The sequence below is a fragment of the Struthio camelus genome, chromosome 3, assembly GCF_040807025.1.
Source record: "Struthio camelus isolate bStrCam1 chromosome 3, bStrCam1.hap1, whole genome shotgun sequence".
NCBI classification, from domain to species: domain Eukaryota; kingdom Metazoa; phylum Chordata; class Aves; order Struthioniformes; family Struthionidae; genus Struthio; species Struthio camelus.
Window position 1 is genome coordinate 108,495,508 of NC_090944.1, and position 24,354 is coordinate 108,519,861.

The window sequence follows — 24,354 nt, forward strand, 5'->3', positions numbered from 1 at the left end:
AGAGCAAGTCATAAAGCTGAATTCACAGCTGGAAAAAGACCAGCTGATACTCAACTCTTCTGACTTTTGCCATTGAGAGATCTCACAGCACTGCAAATCAAGAGTAAGTCAGTGGAAATCACTTCATTTCTGCTAGCATATGCTGATACAGCTTACTTAAACTCATCACAACTGGAAACTGATCTTTTCCTCAGGAAGGAAAACTACCGCAAAAGAGTATTTTTTTTGCCTCTCTGCTAGATTCTACTGTTGAATGTTTATATGCACTCCAGAATAAGCACTATCGTAACCAATTTCTTTCATATTATAGACACTAGTACTCAGCACTTCCTATCCTGGGCCCTGTTTTCTGTTTGTTCCTTTTTCCACATTTTAATCATTTATTCTGAATCTAACCCAATGGCTGTTAAGTCCAGACTGAAATTTTTTTGAATATTTCCAGCAACATAGTTGTTTCCAAAGCAGAAGGTGTTGTTTTGAGATTTTGCCCCATAAGATATTTGCATTAGCAACTCTGAACCACAAGGTCTGTACCAAGGACCCGGCATTTTCCGCTGTGATGGACTTTACATCTGAAGAGTTCATTTTTCTAGTCCTACAAAAAGCTCCTCTAAATATGAACTTTTTGGGGTGGAGGGGGGAAGAAGGTACAAAAAAAAGCCCCCTCCCCTAATAGTTCACACATTCTCAGGACAAATTCGTCTTCTAAAATTTCACCTACGCTTAGCATGTTCCCGCTCTTTTTGATATTCTGGTGAAAAATGCAGAAGATCTTGAGAGATCTGTGGCCAGGAAAATAGGTAGATAGCTAGACAGATAGATAAACAGATAGACAGATGGATGGATGAGAGAGAGAGGGGGAGACGTTTGCTTATCACAATATTCAGAATTTTCTTTTCAGGACTCCCTGGGCAGAGCTGCTGGGGAATTACCTGGCTGGGTGGTGACAGCAGGCAGTGGGAGAAGTGAGGGTGACATTTCTCCCCTGGCAAAAGTCCAAGCACAGAATAGCACATGCTGGCCAAAGAGTGGCTTTGTTTCTACTTCCAGATAAAAAAGAAGAAGGAGCCCTTGAAAACTCTTCAAGGTGAAGACAATACAAATGACTTCTCAACATCAAGGTAACAATAACTTCTTAATGTTACACACACACACACAGTAGAAACGCACTAGATGTACGCTGGCTTTTACAAGGACACATAAAGCCAGTATCCCAATTAAAATATGAAGCGACAGACAGCAATTCACTCTCACCAGTTCCACAATGGATTTCCAGCAACACAGGAGTTAAACAGACAGGGACTGAGCTGAAAACAGGGATCAACTGTGAGAAATAAGACCATAAGCTAGAGATATGTCTGTGATATGTCTGTGTGTGTGACATGGACTTGGAAAGAATATCAGGAAGAAAACAAATGAAATAATAATCAATTGCAGTCTTTCAGACTTTTCAAGTGTGATGCAAGCATTAATTAACAAGATTAACTTGAAGGCAAATTCCAGATGAAGACAGTATAGGTAAAGAAATGACTGTTGAGAAATACTAAGCGAGCAAAAGGAGAAAGGGATTTGCTCTGGAGAAAGATACTATTACCCACAAGCGTAAACCAGCTTTTGTGCATGTCTTCTAACAGACATTTCAGGAAATCTGGTTAGAAGTTTAGCACCGAGGCAGGAGGCTATAGTGGTGATAGGCCAGGCTCCTTTGCCTGTCAGCGGAACAAGCAGACTTCACATTTTGCTTTTAGAACGAGCAAAAGGTGCTGAACAGGAAGGTTTAAGGACCTTTGAACTGCCATACTAGCACAGACAAATGACCTACTCGGTCTGGTATCCTTGGAATGCCTATCCTGAATTTATAACTCTGCGTTAAGGGAATTTGACACCATTAATCCTGGATTAACCTTCTTCTTTCCTCCCACAGCTGTAGAAGGAAAGCTCTGATCTGGGGGTGCTGATGGAGTGGCAAATGGTGGTGCCTTGAGCTCCCCACTAGCCATGGGCTCCTGTTCAGAGCCAGTGTTTCAGTAAATCTCTGTTTCTCCTCCCCTTTCCCTGACCTACCAGCTTCCTACCTGTTAAATTAACAGTACTTCAGTGGAGTGTGAATAATCAGTTTGCACACTACATTGTCAAAAAAGTCATGTGCGCGTCAGAAAAAGAGAAGAACAGTACTGATGGGCTGATAATCCCAGCACAAACAGAGACGGAAGTACTGACTTATCCATAAAAATACAACATATTTGGAGCTGAACTCAGTAGAAACTTCTGTTCTGGTTTTTCTCTTACTTCTTCTATGGTTTCATGGGTAAAATTCACAGAGGTGTCCAGAAGAAGTGCTTTGATCCCATGCTCATTTTGTGATGGCCATAGAAGAAGGCAGGGTGACGAGGAACACTCTGGTAGGACTCTAGATTTCTCAGAAGCATAGGAAGCATAATAGATAGAACCGTGTAATAACTGATTTGTCAGCCTGACAACTGTCCTCAAAGATAGAATGGGAGGCGGATTTATTTCAGGCTAGCCTAAACTTATTTTTAGTTTTTCCTGCCAAAATGAAAAAAAAAAATTAAAAATTCTGAAAAACTTGAGAAATTCAGTCAGGAATAGAAGCCTGGAGCCTGAATTCCAGACTGTAACTACTAAACGGAGTTGCCACACTGTCAGTTGTTGGCTTCTAGCCTAATGATTACAGAAAGAATTTATATGAAAAGCCATCGTTAATACAAGTCATATTTTGAACGTTTGATCAGCAGTTAAATTCTGACTTTTCAAGAACTGACAACTAATTCACGCTCTGTCTCGACAAACTCTCTGTTATTAAAAACATTCTAGGCCAATAGTACCAATAATGTCAGTAGTATGGTTTTTGTCGTGCCAAGAGTCATATTAAAAAGAAACCCATTCATAACTAGGAACAAGAAACATATGTAGGTGATCTAGACATACACAATTGTTCAGAGGAGAGTTGTTTTGTTTCAGGTTTTTCTGTGATGTCTTTAATTACAAATCCATAGGAGATCAGTGCAAATAACAAAATCACCATAATGAAATATTTAACTTCTTAGCTACATCGTACAATAATCATAACAGTAAGATGCTGCCACATCCAATCTCTGTAAAGAAACCAAATGGTAACTAGTTATTGTATTGCTCATCAGCCTGCTTCCTTCTCCTCTGAAACTAGATATTGGTGGAGACAAGTGAGAATGATTTGGCTCTTATAATCATGTATAAAAAAGAACTGAACATTAAAACTAGAGATAGTTTTACTTTATTGTTTGCAGTGACTTGTCCTTCTACTGGACTTTTGACTTGAAGATTCAAATCATATTAAAAATATTAGTAAATGAAGTCTCAGAACACTCCTATGTCACAGACATTAAAAAAAAAAATCCTTCCTTTGAAGTAAAATCAAAGAAGAAGTACAAGCTCTACATTCAATTATTCACAACTTCGGTGGCCCACGGGCCGCTTGAATGGCTCTAACAAAAGGGAATGCTCATATCCTGCATCGTACCTCGGATCCCTGTTTCTTCATCCACTAACGTCCACCTGCCTCGTCCTGCACGAAGCTGCAGTTTGGCTAAGGTGGGGGGTAAAGCCAGTCTCCGCATAGGAAGGGACAAGCCTGGGCAGCGGACGCAGTAACTCGGGTAGCACAGAGAGAATGGGCCATGTACCGGAAGCTCCCTCATGCCAGCTGGACACCTATGAGCAAAGGAAATGTGTGCAGTTGTCCAGGCTGATCTAGAAGAGTTAGGCTGTTGCGCTGCAAATGTCCAAGAAGGAGAGAAAGAAGTTTGCATTTGTAGTTGGTTCTATAAATCCAAAACAGAGTAAGCTGAATCTTAGGGAATCAAGCACTTTTCGAGATGTGAATGACTGAAAAAAAAAAAAGCAGCATTTATACTGAAAAATGCTTCTAATCTCTTTCTGAGCTTCCTATCAATAAATATTTTCTATATTTATTCTAAGATATGACCTGCCTTTTAAAGGATATTGTTTACCACAGGTGCAGTGGGTGGTTTGCATGCACAAACAGGTGCTTGTATTCATGTATGCACACATGGACGTATATACACACATATATTCACGTAGCATACACATTCATTCACAGAAATGAATGATGGTGAGACAAGAGCAACCTGCCAACAGCGTGCATACTAGCATCCCACCAGGGGGGTGATGGGTTTGGACCTGCACCAACTGCGTGTGGACAGCAGACTGCTGGCTTTGCCCTGCCCAGCAGTCTGCAAGGTGATAGCTTTGGTCTGAAAAGGGACTACTTACGAACAGTCCTGGTCCTATGCACCAGGGTGGCTCTTTCTGTGCCAGGAGGCCTCTTTACTCTGGTAACAAAACCTGGTTTTGCTGCTCTTCATTGTGTCAGGCCTGCAGGGCAGCACTGCAGGGCTGAGCTCTCAGAGCCCGAGCCTCATTTCTGCATCTCTCCTTACCTTTGGTCTTTATGCAGCAGGCTCTTCCTGAGAGGAAGCACAGGCAGAGAAGAAAGTGAAGCAATACAGACAGGTGTAATAACGGCATCAAGTCCCCTGGTTGCCTCCTGTGATTAGCAATTACTTCCTGTGTATTTCCTTATCCTACTTTCATCTCCTCCAGATGCTTTGCTCTATCCCTTTCTTCCCCTTTATAATACACTTGGAGAACTGCTTTAGGACAGGAGGGCTCTGTCCCTGCAGTCCCAGTGACACATGAGGAAACAAGAGACAAAAAACAGCAAGGAAAAAAATAGCAGGAATGTGTTAAACACTGAAGGAAGCATAAACAACAAATGGCAAAAGTTTTATAAAGAGTAGTGTTGCTTTGTTAATATTAGTGTTAAACATACCCTGGAAAACTCTTGTATAGGTTTCAAGGATATTGCAAGACAAATTCAGAAAGATGTTAAAGAATATTCCATAGTCTATCTTCACTTTCTCTAAGCACGGCCTAAAATCTAGAATTTAAGCACATGCTTAAAATTAAGATCATAGATTGAGTAACTTAGCAAAAACGCAAAAGAAGCACAGTAAATCAGAGAAATATTTTATATTGTATACAAGATTTGAAGACAATAAGCCCCTAGCCTCCTGACCAGCAAAGCCTCAGTTGTCACTGGATAGGTAACAGAGGGAGGACACAGGAAACTAATCAGAGAGTGCCATAGTACAAGACAAAGGGAAATTATTAATTATAAGGTTTGGACAAATAGCAGTAGAGCAAACTTATCCCAGTACACTGCTCTTGTGTTTCCCACCTCCCACTAGTGATGATAATGACACCCTTTCTAGGCAGAGTTACACTGCTTGTGCCGGCCTGATGGCTCTGAGCTGCTGTTTGAACAGCTTCCAGCACAATGTGCGCGTGCCAGAGGACGTGTCTTAATAAATAAATAATTCATTACATTCCACTAATACAACCAGAGAGGTGGTGCAGCAAGCTTTTTCTGTGCAATTAATAATATGATGTGGCACCTGTTTAAATGATTCACATCAGGATTCAAATCTCCATATACTCTTAAATCAATCGCATTTTAACATCATTCTTAGATCCGAATTTTCCGTACAAGATAAGAGCGGGAAAAAATTCTGCACTGTTTCCATGAGACAGTGCATGCTTATGCCATCTGCAAATGAGATATGTGTTTGTGGCTAGGGAGAGACAGCCTAAATTCCAGTTTAGTCAGATAATAAAATAGAGCTTTCAGTAATCAAAAGCACTGAGAATAATATGCTACTTTTATGCAGGAAAAAAAACCCACTGCTGTGCACATTGATACTTACCATTGTTTTGATCTGCATAGGCCCATCTTATTCCTGAACTGACCTGTTCACTCTGAGTTCTTCTGTTGGCCTGTCAAGCAAAAGCTGGAGAAGAAACCGTGTTGCCTCTCTGCAGAAATAGAAAGTAAACCCAGTTTGTCCAATGCAACAGGGGTAATGGGATTCAGTGCAGAAGTATGCTACAGCTACCTGGCACTTAATCAGTGCTATAATTTCTGCAGCTGAACCCTGTCCTCATTTATAAGAGGGGGAGGAGAGCAGGATTTTATTCTTTCCAGTACCCACGTAAACACACAGCAAACTAACTTCTCAATAAACAATAATTTTCAAGTTCTTTCCTGTCCACCACTCATTGATTTAGAGTGAAAAATGTCTTTCCCATATAAATCTCTTTTGTTTCTGTTCTCCTTTTGCGCTCCACAAAGATAAAACCCCTGGCTATTTTGTTACGTATGCTGTAGGATAGATGTTTGCAGGGAAAGCCAAAATGACTTCATACATGCCAGTCTTTCCAATGAGTACTTACACTATATCAGCTTTAGGTGCTGTTGAATCACCTATTCTGCACAGATAGACGGAGTACACCTGCAGTCTTTAATGTTTTTAAGCTTTGAATGTCTTAGGCCAGCTTTAGCGTAACCATGGCCGGTGCATACGTCTAAGACACCTGCTGAAACACATCGGCTCACCAGTCTTGGCCCTTTCCCAAACAAACCCAACATGAGACCAAGTCAGAGGTGAGTAACGTTTGTTTCCCAGGATTTGTGCTGTGTTTGAGGAAGCCTCAGGCCAGCCTAGGGCCCTCCTGAAATGCCAGAGCTGCAAAGGAAAGTCATAGCAGACTCAAGGAGCTGCTTTCATAAGTTTAGTAGCGGAGACTGTGAGCTTACTTTTACGCTGCAAAAAAGTAAAGAGCTCTTAGAATATTAAGCAAATGTCGACCAAACCATCTCTTCAGGTAGCAGCTGAGGAGTGCTAATCAACAGCAGCTCATGACATACAATATTATATCTCAAAGATCCACACATTCAGTCTGGATTCGTCTTTTATTTTATTCAAGTGGTCACGTACAATTTTCCTGCAGAAGCTGGAAAGCCAGGGTAAAACTTGAGATTCAGAATCCTAATCAGTTAAGTTCTACCTTTTTGCTGTAATTTTGAGCTCGAAAAGGTCAAGGCAAAGTGGGAGTTTAGGAAATAATTGTTTACAACAATTTCTGGATCATTGCGCTTCATTTGCACAAGTTGATTAGACAAGAAGCTAAATTTTTAGTTGATCTCCGTGAGTACTTTCATCTGATTATCTTCAGGTCACCTACTATGTGTATTTTGTATACACTTACATACACACATTGTTCCAACACAAATTCTCCTATACTGTGAGGTTGTTTCTGAGTGACTTTTACTGATGTTCCAAACATGAATCCGTGCCCCAGCAAAAGATCCAATTCACATCCTCTAGACTGATGCTGTTCCCTTTTCTGCAGCTGACAGGGTGTCAATTACTTGAAGCCTTCAAATACTCAGTATTTGCTCTAGAATTTTGAAGGATACTTTAATATATCGTTCACTGTGGAATATGTTGCACTGGCTTTGTCAGCGGTTACTTCAAAAGCCAGGCAGAACACTGACTACAATATCTAAGCTCTGTTTAACAGCACCATGAAGCCCTTTTTAGTCTTGGGTTTGAATGGTTTAGTTCTACCTCTAATGCAGCCTGGCACATCTTTGGGTGTCCCCAGATTAAGTTTTTTAGTTCTGTACTAAAAATGTACTAAAATGTACTAAAAATGAGGCAGCCTGCTTTTCTTCTTAGGGCTCATCACCATGGTATGGAACAGAATCATTTATTTTTGTGATTTTCTTTTAGAGAATTCCCAAGCATGGAAAGCAAAACAACAGAAGCAAGCCAATGAAAGTATAATTCCTTTCAGCTTTAGCCCAATAAACTCTAGATCCTAAATATTAAGGATCAATAACAATTTACAGAGAAGTAATGGAGTCAATTTTCTTTTTACTGAAATGTTCTTATTCTTGTCTTTAGGCCTTCTAAGAGACACCTATTCTGTTGACACTGAAGACCTTGTAGAAGATACCATTATTAAAGACTTTTAATAAGAAACCTGAAAATCTCTTCTCATCACCTGTCACAGGCAGGAAACATCTAAACTCCAGTAAAATCTGTAAGATAGAAGTATTTCTGTATTTCAAGGCATCATCCATCAGCTCTATATTGTTCTGGTTAGGGGAGCCTGCCATTGCCTCTAGTCTGTCACTATGTACAATTTATCCTTCAAGGAGTCACTTTGGCTTATTTCCTTGGCTTTCATCGCCTTCCCTCATTTGATGAGACTAAAAGAAAGTGACAGGTATATGGTTACTAAACAACACGACTGAACTGGTTCTCCAAAGGACTCGGGCCTTCTGGTAATGCTCTTCTTGTTTAGTAGCCTTGTCTGAAGATGCAGCCACCTGGGAAGAAGACCCTGAGTTTCACAGTGTGTCCTTGGAGATAGCAGGGGCTGTATTTTTATCCATTCCTCAGTGGTCACCCATAGAAAGCAACATCACAGAATGATGTTAGCCGTTCACAGCTTTCCCGTAGTATCCATAACATCTTGCCGGTTTGGTGACTGCAGCACCAGCCTTGAAAGGCAAGAGCTTGTGCTGGGGCCTGGGGCATGCTCTGCCAAATTAGGACATCTTGGAGTGACCCGGAGCCCAAGCATCATACCAGACACGTAACGTTAAGTCCATGTTTCATTTTAAATTCTGAGGTTCTCCCATTTCAGTAACTGTGAGATTCAGAGGGCTGCGCTAAAAGCCTCTCTTCTCTTTGTCCTTGCCATGGGGAAAGATTTTAAAACATTTTTGGCTGACTCTGGCTTCCAGAAAATGAGTCCTATAACAGCACCGGCTGCTTGAGCTGGGAACGAAACATCCCTGCGGTTACACAGCTTCCTAAACTCCCACAGGCTGTGGCCAAGAGGAACCGCAGAGGCACTCATTTGTCGCAGAGTTATCTCCTCACCTGCAATTACAACCCATTTTTAGAAATTTTCCCTTTACAAAGGCAAATAAAACCCTCAAAGAAAAAGCAAAAGCAGCCCTCTCACCTATGCTGCTTAGAGCCTCCCCAAACGTGTTCACCCTTGTGGGGGAGGTAAGCTGTGAGTTGGTTAGTCATACACTGGGAGATTTCAGAAGGTGAGAATGTGGATAAGAAAAATAAGTAGCATTTTTCAGGCAGATCCAAGCAAGAGCAGACACTTTGCTGCTGTATATTGGGGCAGAGCCAGTGATTTCAGTCACCAGCACTCAGCCAACAGACACAGGGTAAATGTGTTGCCACCAGTGTCCAGGCAATGAGTCACCTGCCATTATCCTGTAGGCCTCCACTGAGCTGAGAACAAATGCAACAATATGGAGAAAGCAATGTGGGAAAACAAGCAGAAAAATATGACATATAATCCCTTGCATTATATTACATATACTCGTGCTGGCATCATGGTCATATAGCAAGCTCTGGCTGGATAGGCCTTGGACCTCAGCAACAGTCTTACTTCAACATTAAGCGCAACGTGGAGCCCATTACACCCCAGACTTTTGTATACGTACTCAATACCTTGTCCCAAGTCTAAGTGACCCCCAATGGACATAAAAAGCACTTGATAATTAAAATTACAAAATCAAATCACAAATGTGAATGAAAAAAGCCTGTTCTGAGCCATTTGAAGCAGCTGAAACGTACCTCCCAAGCAGCAAATAGTTTTTGCAAGAAGAAAATCCAAGGAACTTGAGCAGGTGTTTGGCAGTCTTCTGCCAGGCAGGGGTGCCTTGTGTACGAAGAGTACCCGTCTGAACTAAAATGCATTTATTGGTGAGTGAGTTCTTTTTTCACTAAAGAAAAAAAAGGGAATCTGAGACAGTTAAGATTTCCTTTATTCTGGCTACTGCTGACCTTCTACTAGTTGTCATTGAAAATGAAATGGCTTGTAATGGGATCTTGCGGTTTCGATGCTCTAGAAAAGCCTTTTTTATGAGGGCGCAGCTTGATGACTCTGATGAGTCATACCTCATGAAAAAGATGCGGATTCAAAAGCAGCCAGTTCTAGTGGTCGGCATGTTTTATATATTAACAGTCTCCAGGGGCCTTGCTCATGGAACAGCACTGCAAAAGGTCAGCAAGTAAAGTCCGTGTTTGTCTCGGAAGACCAGTACAGAGCTGCTGGGGGTGCAGGTCCCTTCAAGAGTGAATCTCATGCACTTTGTGCCAGGGAGAGAGCACAGATGGAGCCATATACACAGAAAGGATGAAGAGGAACAAAGGGAGGCTGCTTCTTAGCATATGCTTGGATTTGTTCGCAAACAAGCTTAACAGATACCACAGCAGCCTTATTAAAAGTATGCTTTTCTGTGCCTTACTATAGTTTACTCTGGCATCCATAGTAAACTGTCCTAACCACCAGCAGGAAACAGAGAATGCAAAAGAAGCCACAACCTCCCTCCCTACCCTACCGCCACCAAACCTTTTCGAATGACAGGCTACACAAAGGTAAGCAGGTAAGCAGGGTGATGTACATTGAATTTGCTGTGTACATCAAATAGAGCAACCACAAGGAGAAGTTGTTATCACACCAGATATGGTGCAGTATCCATACCTAGCATACATAGCAGTTCTTTTCTAAATAAAGAATTCTCTTTCTCCGCTACTTTTGTGTAACACCTATTAAAAAGGTGCATTTTTTTAGTGGGGACTTACTTAATACAAAATCACTCAAAAGAGGAACCTAAAAAAGGCTTTGAAATATTCTACTACAGAAAGCTTTAAAAACTTTTATAGGAGTCGTTCACTTGAAGACAACCAATTCCTGCTGGTTATTCTGTATCAAGCTGGATGCTGGTACACAGTCCTGCAAAGTCAGCAGTAGCAGGGTTGTTTGACTCATTATTATTACACATTTAATCTAAGATTAGTTAATGGCTTATTCACAGTTTGACCTTTATTCTCTTAATGTGTGTTTGTTTATGAATATTTACTCACCAATATTTCACCAAAATATTTACAGAAATAACCTTCAGACTACCCTTGTTCTCTACTTTGCTGCTAAATATTTTATAGTTGTGCTATGTCGTCACTCATCGTCACTATACTCAAAGGTATGGTACCTTTTCTGCTCCATGAACTGATGGTCATTTAAACAAGGAGGAAACAAACCACTTGTACAGGATTGTACCTTTTCTCTAGGAACTTTCAGATAAGTCACTGTTCTTTATTTACAGAGCTACTCAGGATTTTTGAAGTCAGAATCTATTCATGTTTCCCCTTTCCTTGTTTTTCACTTCCCTTTGCTTGGCAGACATTTTGAAAAAGGCAGTCCTTTATTTCGAAAATCAGAATTTCCAATAGGAATAAACAGGACTTAAACAGGTGCTTGGAGTTTAGTGCTTACTTACAGACTCAGTCCACAGATTTGACTTCTGCCCTTGGTGCCGGCAGGAGAAAGTTAAAGTTCTGGTGGTTTGGCGCTATCCAGGCTTGGCTCTTCGACCGTGGAACCACCTGGGCGATCCACCGTACGCTGCAGCGATGCCAGGCCCAGGCCGTCCTTCAGCTAGCACAGAGGTAAGGCCGTTTAAGAAAGAAGAAATACAGAAAGTAATTCTATCTTGAAAACTGACTCCACAAATGCCATCCATGGTATCTCTATGACATTTCCAAAAGACGATTCCCAAACTACCAGGTTAGTTTTGGATAGGATAAAAGGGTAATGATGATTTTATCACTTGAACTGAGTTCAGTAACAGTTATCTTCCTCTGAACAGGTCAAACAGTATTATTATTTATTTCTAATCTCATACCATTTATTCTTTATTAATTTTTTTTACTGACAGAATTTTTGACTGCAGAAGCTGAGAGCTTGACTTGTACCAAGGGGCATGTTTGCTCAGCGTTATTTGCTCAGTACCTTGTGTGGCTGTACTTCTCCGCGTGGATGAATATCTCCCTGTGAATCTTGTTTTGAGTTTGCAGCACTGACAGTGAAAGCTGTTCTCACTAGGTGCAAATGCCAGCGAGCCACATGCTACACTGCTTTGTTTCCTGACTGTACCAGCATAACTCTTAAAATGAGACTTTTGGCACAAATAGTCATTATTGCACTGAGAGAACATTCTATCAGCACTGTTTAAATTGGGACGTTTAGTAAAAACTCTGTCCGATGTATCGTTACAATCATTCACTTGAATACTAATGAAAAAGCAAATAAAAAGAGGCGTTAAGGTCCTGATTCGGGAGAACACAGAATATTCCCTTTAAAGTTCCTTTTTTTATACCCGTCTAGGTTTGGCAAAGTGCTGAAGTCAGCATGCTGGAGCCCTCTGCATAATACAAGGTTAATCCACACAAAAGCTAAGATAAATGTTTGCAAATACAATTTTACAGCCCTCACTCATCTCTACAATGAGAAACTGAATAGACGCTTTAACATATCGGCTCTGCAACACTGTCAACAAAAAGCAATGATTTTGGCTGCATAAACCGAAGTAGCTGACAGAGCCTTAGCTTCCAAGGGCGGGTGCTCAGCTCTCTTTGAATGTGAGACCTTTTTTAAAGGTGCCTGCAGTTTTGTTCCTAAAAACAAGGGCAATGAAAATCACTGAATAGCTTTGAAAAGCAGTCTGTAACTTCACTGTTGCCTGATTTTTAACTGTTGAAAATTGGAACTTCAACGTTATACTAACACATGTTTTTACATTTTCCCCAGAAACAGATGGAATAATGTTGCTCATGCTATGCCAACACCATGTTGCTACATAGTCTTTATTAAAATTGCTTCAAGGCAAAAAGCTGCATGCACAAAGGCGAGGGGTGGGGAAAACTGGCAACTCGTTTAGATTTCCAGACTTGAGTTCTTTAACTCTCAGCCAGCTCTGTGCATCATGAAGAAAAATCCATAGCTTCACAAAGGGTAGAAAAGCTGGTTATGTTGTGGGTACTGGGTGAACTGAGTCCAGGGGGTGCTTGCCCTGTGGAAGGTAGCTGAGGCATACAAGTAAAAATGGAGAAAAGGAAATGGAAGAACATAAACAAAACGAAGGACAAACTTCATGAATTGAAAAAGAAGAGAGAAATGTGAGAGGAATGACATTTAAAGGGAATAATAGAATTAGGTAGTTTACATCAGTTTTTCTTGAAATCCAGCAAAAAAAAATGCAGCTGCTAAAGGTATCATTTTTTCCTTCCTCATCTTGCTCAAAGATTAATACAAGTTATGGTAAATTGCATGTGGAGCAGATAGGCGCCTCTGTGTGTGTGTGTCTGTGTGTCTGTGTGTGTATGTGTGTGTACGCGTACATATATAAATATGTCTTGAATATGGGCTTCTAAAGCAAAATCCAAAGCCACTGAAATAGGTGGAATGATTCCCATTTGGCTTCAGTGGGTTTTGGACCTCATTCCTCAAACTTTGCAGATCCAGCTTTGAAAACAAAAAGGAACAATTAAATGCCAGATTATTTCTCATTCTGAAAAATCTTACCTGAGTTTCCAGCAAAAACCAGCTTTTAATCTTCCAACCTTGTAAATACCCTCAGTTAACTAACATTGATTTCCCTTTGCCTATATTGAGAATTTTTATGTCCCGAAAGGAACCATTAAAAACATTTCCATGATAACCATAAAAATCACTGGAGAGAAAATAAAGTTTTCTGTGTCATTACTTTTTCTATGTAGTAATCAATTACAAATGAAGAACAGCACAGGTTCAATTAAGTAACTAAATAAAAAGGAATTAAAAGCCGCAGGGGATCTCTATTTTACTTATGTTGAAGTAGGGTCCAACTCCAGGCCTCATTGACTTGTTTGTACCATAAAATGGGGTTTAATTTCTGGTTTGTCAGCATTAGCTGATCATAATTAGGAAAATGGGGTTAGAGAAAACAGTGCTACTGCAAATAGCTTTTCCCAAGCGTAGCATTCCCTCCTCTGTGCTTCTCTCCAAATGGGATTATCCTGAGCTCTCAGCACATAGCAAGATATAAACGAAGCGTTTGACAAAACAAAGGTCCTTCCTTTGAAACATAAGATACAATTGAGGAAAACATTGAAAGCTCTGTCCCCACTCAGCAAGTCCATGAGCACATGCTTAGCTTTAAGCGCTTGCTTAGATCTTCTGCTGGCTTCAAGTTTAGCATGGGCTGAAAAAGTCCTCGGTGTCTTGCAGAACTGCAAGTTCAGAGTAAGTGGCAAGAGATTCATTTAACAAGGAAATATACCTTTTTTAGACCTCGAAAAAAGTTTTCTGTGGGTTTGGTTTTGGGTTTCTTATTTTGAAGCCTGAGTTCTTATTTTAGTCAAATAGCTATTGTAACTTCAGTATAGACACCTAGCTTCTCGTAGGCAAAAACAAGACTCCTGGTGACATGCACAGTACAAATTCTGTGCAGACAACTGAATGGAAAATTTAGGAAGAACTGGCACCCACTGGATGCTTAACCCATGAAAAAACAGCTCTGTTTGTCTCTTGAATTCACATATATGTGTATGCCAGTGCATACACATATGCAAAAATCATCACAGGAAAATTAGGGAACCCACTGAAGTCAATAGCAAAACTCTTAGAGACTTCAGCAAAGCCATGATTTCAGCCGTAACTGTTATAAATGTCGGCTTGGACTTTTCATCTCTAACTTTGGCAGTCCCACGGTCATTTGTTCCAGCTGACACCAACGGTGTGTGTGTGTATGGGGGCACCTAGCGAGGGGGCACCCCAGCCGCGAGGTGGGTGGATGGTCCTTCTGGCAGCGCCTGCAAAAGCAAAGGGACCAAAATGTCTTTTGTCCCACCATCTAGCCCGGAACCCTCCAGCCACCCATTTAACCTCAGCACGGACCTCGGCCTTCGCTGGCCCTCTGCAACTTGTCACCCTCAAAGGACCCTTCCGAAGCAGGGATCCCCAGGGGTCCACAGTCCCATAGCCAAGCCTGCTTCCCTCCCTCCTTATCCACTGATCTAGGAAGGTCCAAGGCTAAGAAAGGGGAAACACCAGCACCCCTTTAAGGCAGCTTAACATCCACTTAGCAGTTCAGAGCTGTATAAAGAGAAAGAGGATCTGCCCCATCATCTTTCCCGAGAAGTAGGTGCACCATATGTTCCTTTCATCAGGAGCTGCCCCTCCAAAGGACACAGATCTAAAATCACTCCCAGAAATCTGTTTGCAGAAAGATAACTCAGTATTTCTCATAAATCAGGCAACTTGATTTCATTGCCAAGATATTCAGCAAATTTCTTTTTTAAGCTGCTCATTTTTCATTCCTTCAGGCTACATTTAACCAAATAATCTTACCATAAATCGAAGCTCCTCTCATCACTCATTATAAAGTAGGCCTTGTTTAGAAATTCTTAGAATTGGTACATTCTTATTGAATGACAATCCTCAAAAGTCTTTCACTTTGAAAGGAGTAAAATGGAAATCGGTTCTTCTCCAAGTTTATCAGAAGGGCAGCCAAACACTGATGTTATACAGTAAGATCTTCAACTGGGAACTAGGCAGCTATTTTAATCAGTGGACTTATTTCACGTCTGTCAAGGACAGTATATTTAGAACTGGACAAGCTGTTTCTTCACAGCACCCATGATCTAAAACATGATCCAAGCACAGCTTTTCTCACACAGACTCCTTTGCACTTTGGCAAATCCCGTGAAAGAGAATTAGGATTACACACGACTTATCAACAGGGCCAGGATTTAAAAAGTGTAAAGAAGCGTCCACGTAACGTAGAGCTGGAGGCATCATTGCTGCTTAATCAATAACAGGTATTCAATCACGTCCTCTAGGTGCCATCAGATTATTTGAGTGAATCACTTAGGTCAGGACACCAAAATAAAGCAAATTCTTTCATCACTGCTTATCCACACAAAGTGTATGTGAAAGTGATATAAGTGATAATCTTGGAGAAACTGACCGTAAACAGTATTAAAATGATCTCCTGTTGTACTGAGACAGAGCTTGGGCCAGAAAGAATAACTTTCATAAGGTAACTCTTTACAGCTACACAATGTAGTCACACAGCAGACTGTCAACATTTCTGGAAGAGCATAGCCCCCAGTCTGGGCATCAAAATAAGCAGCAGGATTTTGAAAAGAGCTCAGCTCCGTACTAGCTATTCTTACCACAATGCAGAGGTGAGAATAGCTGGGTGGGGGACAAGTCTTCATTTAATATCAGACTTTTATGTCGTTGTTGAAGGAAAAATGGAGCAGATTTGAAAACAGGATCCTTAGTGAGCATTGGCAGTGTGAAGGATCAACAGAGATGAGTAAGGGTTGTCCAGTTCTAGTTGGGGCAGTAAGAAAAGTCAGCTTGGCCAAGAACACTAAACAAGTGAATTTAGCCACCCGAAACAAATTGCTGCTACAGCATTTTGCAGATTGCAAGATTGCAAGCAGTTTCTTTCATTTTAATCAGTCATTTGCATAGCAAAGGGATTCAAGAATGAAGACACTACTGTTCAGCATGTTCAAACCAACCTAGTCAAAGACACCAGCATTGTCACTCCTTTGGTACAACCCAGCACGTCATCCACCTTGTATCACTGGCTGGAGGTGTATGCTTGCACAGCTTCCCTGTGTCTCCTCCCTGTTCAGATCATGGCAGAATGCAATTATACAACAGAAGTACTTATGCTGCTTTAAGGCTTCCCCTGCCAGCTGGGCTCACTACTCTGCATCTGAGTCTGTAGTCCAAAATAGGCTTCTACAGAGATCCTAAGGAAAAGTAGGAGAGGAGGAAGAATCGTTCATCTCAGGTAGCTTTAGCTATCTCCTTATTCTAAGAAAGTCCTTCAGGTTTCCTCTGCTGTCAATGGAGGGACATGGGTATATCCTCTCTCCTCTCCCAGAATATGGGTGAAAAGCCCTCTTCAGAGACAACCGGCAAGCCTGTGCTTAAACATCTATACATCCATCTAGTGAATGCCAAAGCTAGACAAGGAAAAATACGATTACTGAGGATCATATAAGAGTTATTCATTCCCTGGGACCCACTGTGTGCCAGAGATAACAACCAGGTGCCATCAGTCCTTGAACTGAAATGCAGAACTGTTCATCTCTTTCATCTCTCTTCCAAAGAATGAAAGCCATGAACTCTGGATCTCAGCGACTGCTAAAGCCAAAACCTAGTAGGATCTGTCCTTTGGGGAAGTTATCTATCAGACAGTTCAAAGGTCTTTATTCCTCTTGTGTCTGGACTTCCCTTAACGCAAGGCAGGGAGTAGCTGACTACAGACCCCAAGCTCTGGGCTGCAGCACAAAGAGGAACTGTGAAGAATGCCTATAGTGCAATCACCATGGTGCCTGCGCTACCTTCAGGGCTATTGCTTGGACCACAGTGCTGGCTCTAAAAGTCTTTTCAGAGAGTCCGTATTTGTGATCCACCTGCACTCAAAATGTAGAGTTTAAGAGCCTTTTGTTGTTGGAGGGTCATTGCACCCTGTTGACAGTAAGGCGGTGAGAGTAAGGACGATGCTCTGCTCTCATGTCAGCAGACTCTGTCCCTTAGAGGACTTCTTAACGTGACCTTACAGCAATATGCGCAATGAAAACGAACTGGAGTACAAGGTAATCTGGCCCAGTCTCCACCAGATAAGAATCTGCAAGGACTTCAGTACACTTCCCACTTCTCTACTCTTTTTGTACTTTTAAAAGTTTTAAAGGTAAAAAAATCCCAAAGTTTGGAGTTTAGCTCTCAGATATGCCAGTGAACCAACTGCTTAGTAAGGCTGAAATGAAATCCTCCCTTTCCTGCACAACCGCTAGAGCCCAGTGAATGAGGCTCTTCACCCCATGGTGAAGGCACCCCATCCTTCAGGGTGCCTTCACACAAGCCATGGCTCAGGGTGGGGAGAAACCATTGGAGACTTTCTCAGGTAACCACCGAACATACAGAAAACATAGGCAAATCCCCCCAAAAATCTGTGCCTCCTGCTCTCCTCCCAAGCCACATCATGCTCTTTAACTGCATATAACAAATATCGGGTGGAAATGCTGAGATGATCTGAAGAGGCTAGCCTTGCTCCAGGCTGCTAAGAACAACAAAAAACTCCCTGCTACCCTGAGGTGAGGAAGAAATCCTATCCTGATCCGTGCTCTGGTCACTGATTTCACTGTGAGCGTGAGAGTCAGACAGGCTGGCAAAATGCCTCCCCTGCCCTTTCCCTGCGATCTCCTCCTCAGCCTTCCCCCAAAGAGGTCGAACAGCAGTCCCTCTTGCCATCCCTTTGCCTCACTTCTCCTAGCACAAGTTTCGGCCCCAGGACTGTCACCTGCAATATGTTCAACAGTGCCCAGCCCAGCAGGGCCCTGCTCTGGCTTCTTAGAGGGCTGCAATGCAAAAAGTACTTTTTTTGCTGCTTTAACATCTTTCTATTTTTCTGTTCCTTCCTCCTCCCTCTTTCTGCACATCAGCTCCGTTCCTCCCCCCATGCTTTTCTTGCTCTGCAATCCTGTCTTTCTTTATCACCTTTCCCTTACCCTCAAGTCCCCGTATTGCTTTTTGTTCCCTTTGCCTGCATGGGTCACAAACCTGTAATCACAGGAGTTGTTCTCCTTCACTGACGGATTACCTCCACATAAAAGTGCAATGCAGCGTGACACCTACATTTCAACACCATGTTTTACTGCAGCTGCAAACTGTAGTTTCAAGATTAAGAACTGGGATCGAAACGTCTCCCTTCCAAACCCAGCAAACCTGAAGTTATTTCAAAAATAGTTTTCCACTAGAAAGAAGTACAATGCTGAAAATACTCGCAAGCTAGCAAAACACTATTTCCTCTGTTAATGCCTGTGGAGTTATAACATTCTTGCTCGCCATAATTTGCAAGCAGATGTACTGTAGGTAGTAAGAAAGAGATCAGAGAATCAAAAGAAACAGGAAATGACCACTTTATAGGGTACAGAGTCAGCTTGTTTTATACAAACCGTCTGGCTTACTAAGACAAACTTGTCTTAGACTTGCCAGCCAAGCGATATGAGCTACTGATGTACGTCTGGAAAATATTTATGATAAAAATTATGGTTGCAAAAAGAATAGCAAGTAAGTAGCTGATCCAGCTGGCATGCAAATTGGGCACAATGTTTATCAGCACAAATATGTTCATCAGCACTACCACCTAGTTCTCCTTCTGGAGAACTGTAGGTACCCAAAGATCTGCCTGACCATTAAGCAGTTGAGTTTCCTGCAGCCCTTGACAATAAATATTATTCCCATCTTAGGTAAAATGAGAGAGGGTGTTTAAACAGCTACCGTGTAGCTCTTTTTCCCTGCCTATTTGCCATCTCAGGTCACAGCTCCTAGGACCTCTTGGGGAGCTTTTCTCAGCTTATCCATTTGCTTCCGTATGCAGCGTGTTAGCTTTAACAGTCTGTTCTCCTCTGAAGTTTTTTTTTTTTTTAGGATATCCAGACAGATTTAATTTTACCTAAATCTATTCCCCCCTTATCCAGGCCATTCTTCCTAATTAAAAGGTGCACCACTTCCTTCAAGACGAAAATATTTCTTGGTTGGACAAGGGGCCATCACCCATATTTGACTAGCTAATCTACAATTCTTTGCCCCAGTGAGGGGCAAAATTCTCCCTTTTCTCTTTGGTGGCCACTGGCATATTTCAACCTAGAACATGCCTCAGGCTGGGTGAGGCACAACTGTGACATCTGCACATAAACAAACATACCTGAGACAAACATCTTAAGTGCATTACAAGTAGATGCACTCTGAGAACAGTGATGGGCTGACAGCAGGTTTGGGGTTGCTGATCCCCAACAGCTTTGTCCTAAAAACATACAATACGCAAGCTAATCTATTTAAATGAATCCTGTGGAAATTACCCTGAGTGCGATTACGACTGTGTTGATACGCAGAGGGCTCTGCTGAAAGTGCTTGGGGAGGGAAGTAGTTTGCTGTCAATAGCTGGTAGCAGGTACACAGCACCCCGAAGGGGTGGCAAGCAGAGGTGAGGAGAGGTTTGCACCACGTTTTAGGGAAACATGGATGTGAACGGGGGGAGAGGGGAAGGGTAAAGGCAGATGTTTACTCATAGCAAGCATCACGGTGGGGAGTCAGGGAAATGACATACAAAAAGAAGGTCAAGAGCCAAGAAATTTCAGAAGAGCTGTGTGCATGAAAACCCTGCTCATTGGGAGTTACAGGGACAACTACTCTGTGGGATGGTTTCGCTCCTTTTTGCCGTGATGTATCTGCATTTCGCAAAGGAGCATTCCTGTACCTGCGTATCCCTCCCCATTTTCCCTTCTAGTTGGAGGGCAGGAAAACTTTTCAGTCTGCTAGCATTGCCTTAGCATCTGCGCATCCAGAAACTAAAAGATGGACGTAGAGCGTGCTCAAATTACCAAGCATTACCACTCACACCCTAATGACAATATTTTTGTGCTTTTTTGACCCAGCATATCCATATCAAGTCAGCTGCTGCTTAGGATGCATGTTAACATACATGTCTTTTGCTTTCAGCTATTTTTCAGCTAGCAGAGGGTACCAGGAGGTTAGGAACTTAAAACTTACTGCCTTCAAACACCACTGAGCTCACACTTGAGTCTCTCTCCTCCCCTCTGGCACTTGTTTTCATAATACTTGCAGGAATGTAATATTTTCCTCTTGTTTCAAGTGTGACCAGAAGATAGACTGACACTGCGTAATCAGATAAACCTATATTTCTTTAGGAAACTAGGCTAATGATGGCCTGCTAAGGTCCCATATTCTTCCCTGGTTATTAAATAAAATAATCTATCTAGAAATCATGCTAACTGCTGCTCATGGAGTCCTGTCCATGCATGAGAACTGCCCAGCTCATGTCTCATAAAGCCAGGCTGCAGCTACATGAGCTCAGCCTCTGCGAATACCCCCTGGTCCGTTAAGCCTTGCGTGGGGCAGGAATGGGTCTCTCCCGCCTCCCCTGATGGCAATGCCGGGTAGTATTGCACCTCTGAAGCACCTTTCTACCCTTTCTGGGTGGTGGTACAGGACTTGGTGAAGATCTGATTGTTTTGATTTTATACCACCTGAGGATTTCTGGTCAGCCCCAAGAGACGAGTCAAGAAGGCTGCTCTCTATTTCTAGTACATTATGCTTTGCTGAATTTATGATAACACACCTAAATGTAATACCAGCTGGAAATGCCTTCACAGAATTGTTATATCATGTGAAGTCTTGGAAAGACTCCTACAAGCGGTTTTGCTTTTTGAGGTATAAAATCCAGTCTGAACACAAGTCGCATTTACAGCCAGTAAGGGGGGACATGCTCCATCACAGCCTCAAACCGCACTCCCGGCACTGTCTCCTCGGGCAGACCCTTGAGGTCCACAGCTGTATGAGAGGACACCTCAGGGCTCCCAAGGGAAGAGAAACCAGCTCCCAGCCACCTTCCGTATTTCAGGAAAAAAGGCTGAAGGCAACTTCTGGTGAAACCTAAAACACTCAGGCTCTGCTTCACCATCTTCCCTTTTTAGAAACCCCCTGAGACCCACTCCATCAGCAAAGATCAGCAGGGTACAGTGCACCCCCCAGAGCGCCGGTGCCCGGTAGACCCCAGACACACAAGTTTCCACTGTAGGCTTTCCATCCTCATGGCGATCCTACAGTAGACCGTTTTAAAAGGGCGAGATCACCATGTGTCATATCGACTGAAAAATAAGATTTGTCTCTAAGTCCGCAAAGTCTATGCTCAGTTATTTCATACACGATGTTTCTTGATGTGCAAGGTCTGTTAGCGTGACCTGGTTTCTTGTAATCGCCTCTATTCTGGCCATCTGATTTCACACAAACATTATTTCTTTGTCTCAGCACAGCCTGGACAGCTTTGGCCGGCTTTGTGCCTATTCTGCTCAGGTTTTCTAGAAATGACTTTGTTTCAATGTGGGTCATTCAGATTGTGGGATAACTGGAAATTTCAGTGTTTATTAGTTTTCATTTTCAGTGCTGAGTGCATTTTCAATGTTGACTCACAGAAGTGATTTTTAAAGGAGTAATTGCTTCCAGATGACATGCATATTTTGCTCTGAAGGAATACTGCAAGCTTTGTTAAGGTTATAGAGGAGGAAAGATCGTTTTCCCCTATAAGAGTAGCTCTTTTGACAAGAAGTGGGAACACTACACGTCCTGTGTGAATACTACAGATGCAGGCAAAGCTCAGATCCAAGCTCTCTGTAAAACACATTCGTTTGATATGACACACTTCATAAAGCAGAACAGTGGAGTGTGGAAGAGTGGTATCATTTTTGGTTTGTTCAGTGGCAAGAATGATTTTTGGGGTGTTTCAGTCAGACCCATGCACAGAGAGGCATTCCTACAAGATCCAGATCTCCGATGTTACAGCAACAAACAAACCAAACAAACAAACTTCTCACGATGCCAATACTCCTCTTTGATTTCAGTGTGGAAAGACTGGCAAGAGATGGAAGGTCTTTCCAAAAGGAAGTTCTCTTCTTAAAAAAAAAAAATCTTTCCAGCATACGGGTAAGATAGTCACTTCAGATTATGACTTTCTGCATGGTTTGGGGTAAAACATGCTGGAAGGCTTTGCTGAAAAAAGGTCTTAATCAATGAACTAAAAGTACCGTTATCTTAGAAGCCAGAACAACTAGATAATAAAGACCTTTTTAAGTAATGCAGTTAAAAAGGACAAATGAGGAAAGCCTGACAGCCGTAAAAAACCCATAGCTGAACCAGGCCATGCCTTTCCTCCCCTTCCCCGTAATTCCACAGCACTGCTCAAGACATGCAACAGCTGGAAGCAACCATGAGGCGCACACAGGATCGAGGGATGTGCTCAGTCTTGACTCATTTTAATTGCCCTACATTAGTCAGCTGATTGCTGTGCTTTCTATCTCACTCTTAAAATACATACATGCATATCAGGGTGAGGTAAAGAATTCTTATTAAACGGTTCAAAGATATGGTCAGAGCACAGAAGAGAGACAATTTTTTCCCTTTTAGGAATTAATAGTTATACTATCCAAGCTCTGAGAGCATGTTCTGAGTTATTCCTGAGCAGTTTCTTTACGATGACAAAGTTACATCTTGCTGGATGCCCAGTGAAGGCTCCTGAATCTGTTATCCAGTTTCAGACAGCATTATTTTCATAAAACACAACTGTTTGTTAAAATGCAGCTCAATTCTCTATGTTATGTTCTATCCATAACAGCTCAAAATAAGTTTGAGCAAGATTTCGCATGAGGCCCATTCAGCAGTAAGAGGGATGGAAAGAAATCACCTCTTTCAGGACACTGTCTTATATTATTGATAAAGCACATTTTGGACACGGACGCTGATCAGCTGAAACACTCATACACAGAAGAAAAGGAATGATGAAGAAAGAGTACTTTTTACAGCTTGCTGTTTGCGAAGCCCTACAGGTTTGTTTGTTTGACAAGAAACTTCTATGGTAACTGTCTAGAGCTGTCGCAAATTGCTGGAAATTGCTGATCAGCTGAAAGTGAAATGTTACAGCTTTGCAAAAAAATTCAGTTTATAGGTTGATAAAAAGGACCGTCTTAATAAGATTAACGTGCTCCATTTCAACCTTTCTACAACGGAACATTCTATTTTCTATTCTGAAAACATTTTTTAAAAATTTCTACGAAATACAGTAAAAATAAAAACATCGCATTTCAAGTTTTTTAAAAGAAACCATTTCCATTATACATTATGTAATTAGCAGGATTTAGGAAGCTTTTTGGGTTTGGTCCATCTCACATCAGGAAAAGATTTGCAAACGTAAACCTTCCCACGAAGTGAAAAATGAAGTGATCTCACTGCTTTACAACTAAGAGTGGGCAGTGTTGAAAATCACTGTCCTAATAACACAGGACAAGACTGATGGCACTAAAAAAATTAGAAGAAGTACATCTAGAAATAAACTGTCCTCTGCATCATAACACTCTGTAATATGTAGGAAAATACGTTCTTTTTCCTACAGAAATAGATTAAACAGAACATAATCATTTTGTATGCAACACCTAGTTCAAAAAGGCCCGAGAAGCTGTAAATACTCAAAGCAGGAAAACAAAAGCAAAAGCACACTTGTGTCCATGTTGAGCAAAATTCTAAATTTCATTCTAATATTACAGCATGGGAACATTTAGTGAGTACCTGCTAAAATAAACTGAAGAATGCAAGAAAACACAGCTTTAGCTTAAAGGCTCAACAGGGTAAGTCAGCCTATGAGAAATTAATTCTGTGTTTAAGAGATCTGTTGCATAGGGCTGGTTTTCTGAACCAAACTAATCTTAGTCAAAGCCTTAGCAGGCATGCAAAGCTGAGGCTCTGCAAAACATACAGTATTGATGGGAGCAGGCTGCAACCACCAGATTTGCACCTCTAAACTCATTCAGCACTTGACCTTCTGAGCACTGAATAGCTAAAATATAATAGAGTTTGAGAGATGATATGGTGGCATTCAACCAACTGATTGAATGAAAGGATTATTACAGATAGTGATAGGGACACCTATTATGAAACGTTGCCTGATATGTCCCATTACATTCTCCTATTTCCAGC

The 24,354-nt window shown here is 41.7% G+C and overlaps 1 long non-coding RNA gene across 1 annotated transcript in view; it reads right to left on the reverse strand.

The window, feature by feature from the left end:
• Positions 1–3,445: 3,445 nt before the first annotated feature.
• LOC104144984 (uncharacterized) overlaps positions 3,446–24,354 on the reverse strand; it is a 30,971-nt gene continuing 10,062 nt past the window's right edge. The window contains exons 7-11 of the long non-coding RNA XR_011140378.1: positions 11,243–11,400; positions 9,537–9,685; positions 5,787–5,895; positions 4,294–4,487; positions 3,446–3,711 (exon numbers count right to left, since the gene is read on the reverse strand). This is a non-coding gene — a long non-coding RNA (uncharacterized lncRNA). The remainder of the gene's footprint in view (positions 3,712–4,293; positions 4,488–5,786; positions 5,896–9,536; positions 9,686–11,242; positions 11,401–24,354) is intronic.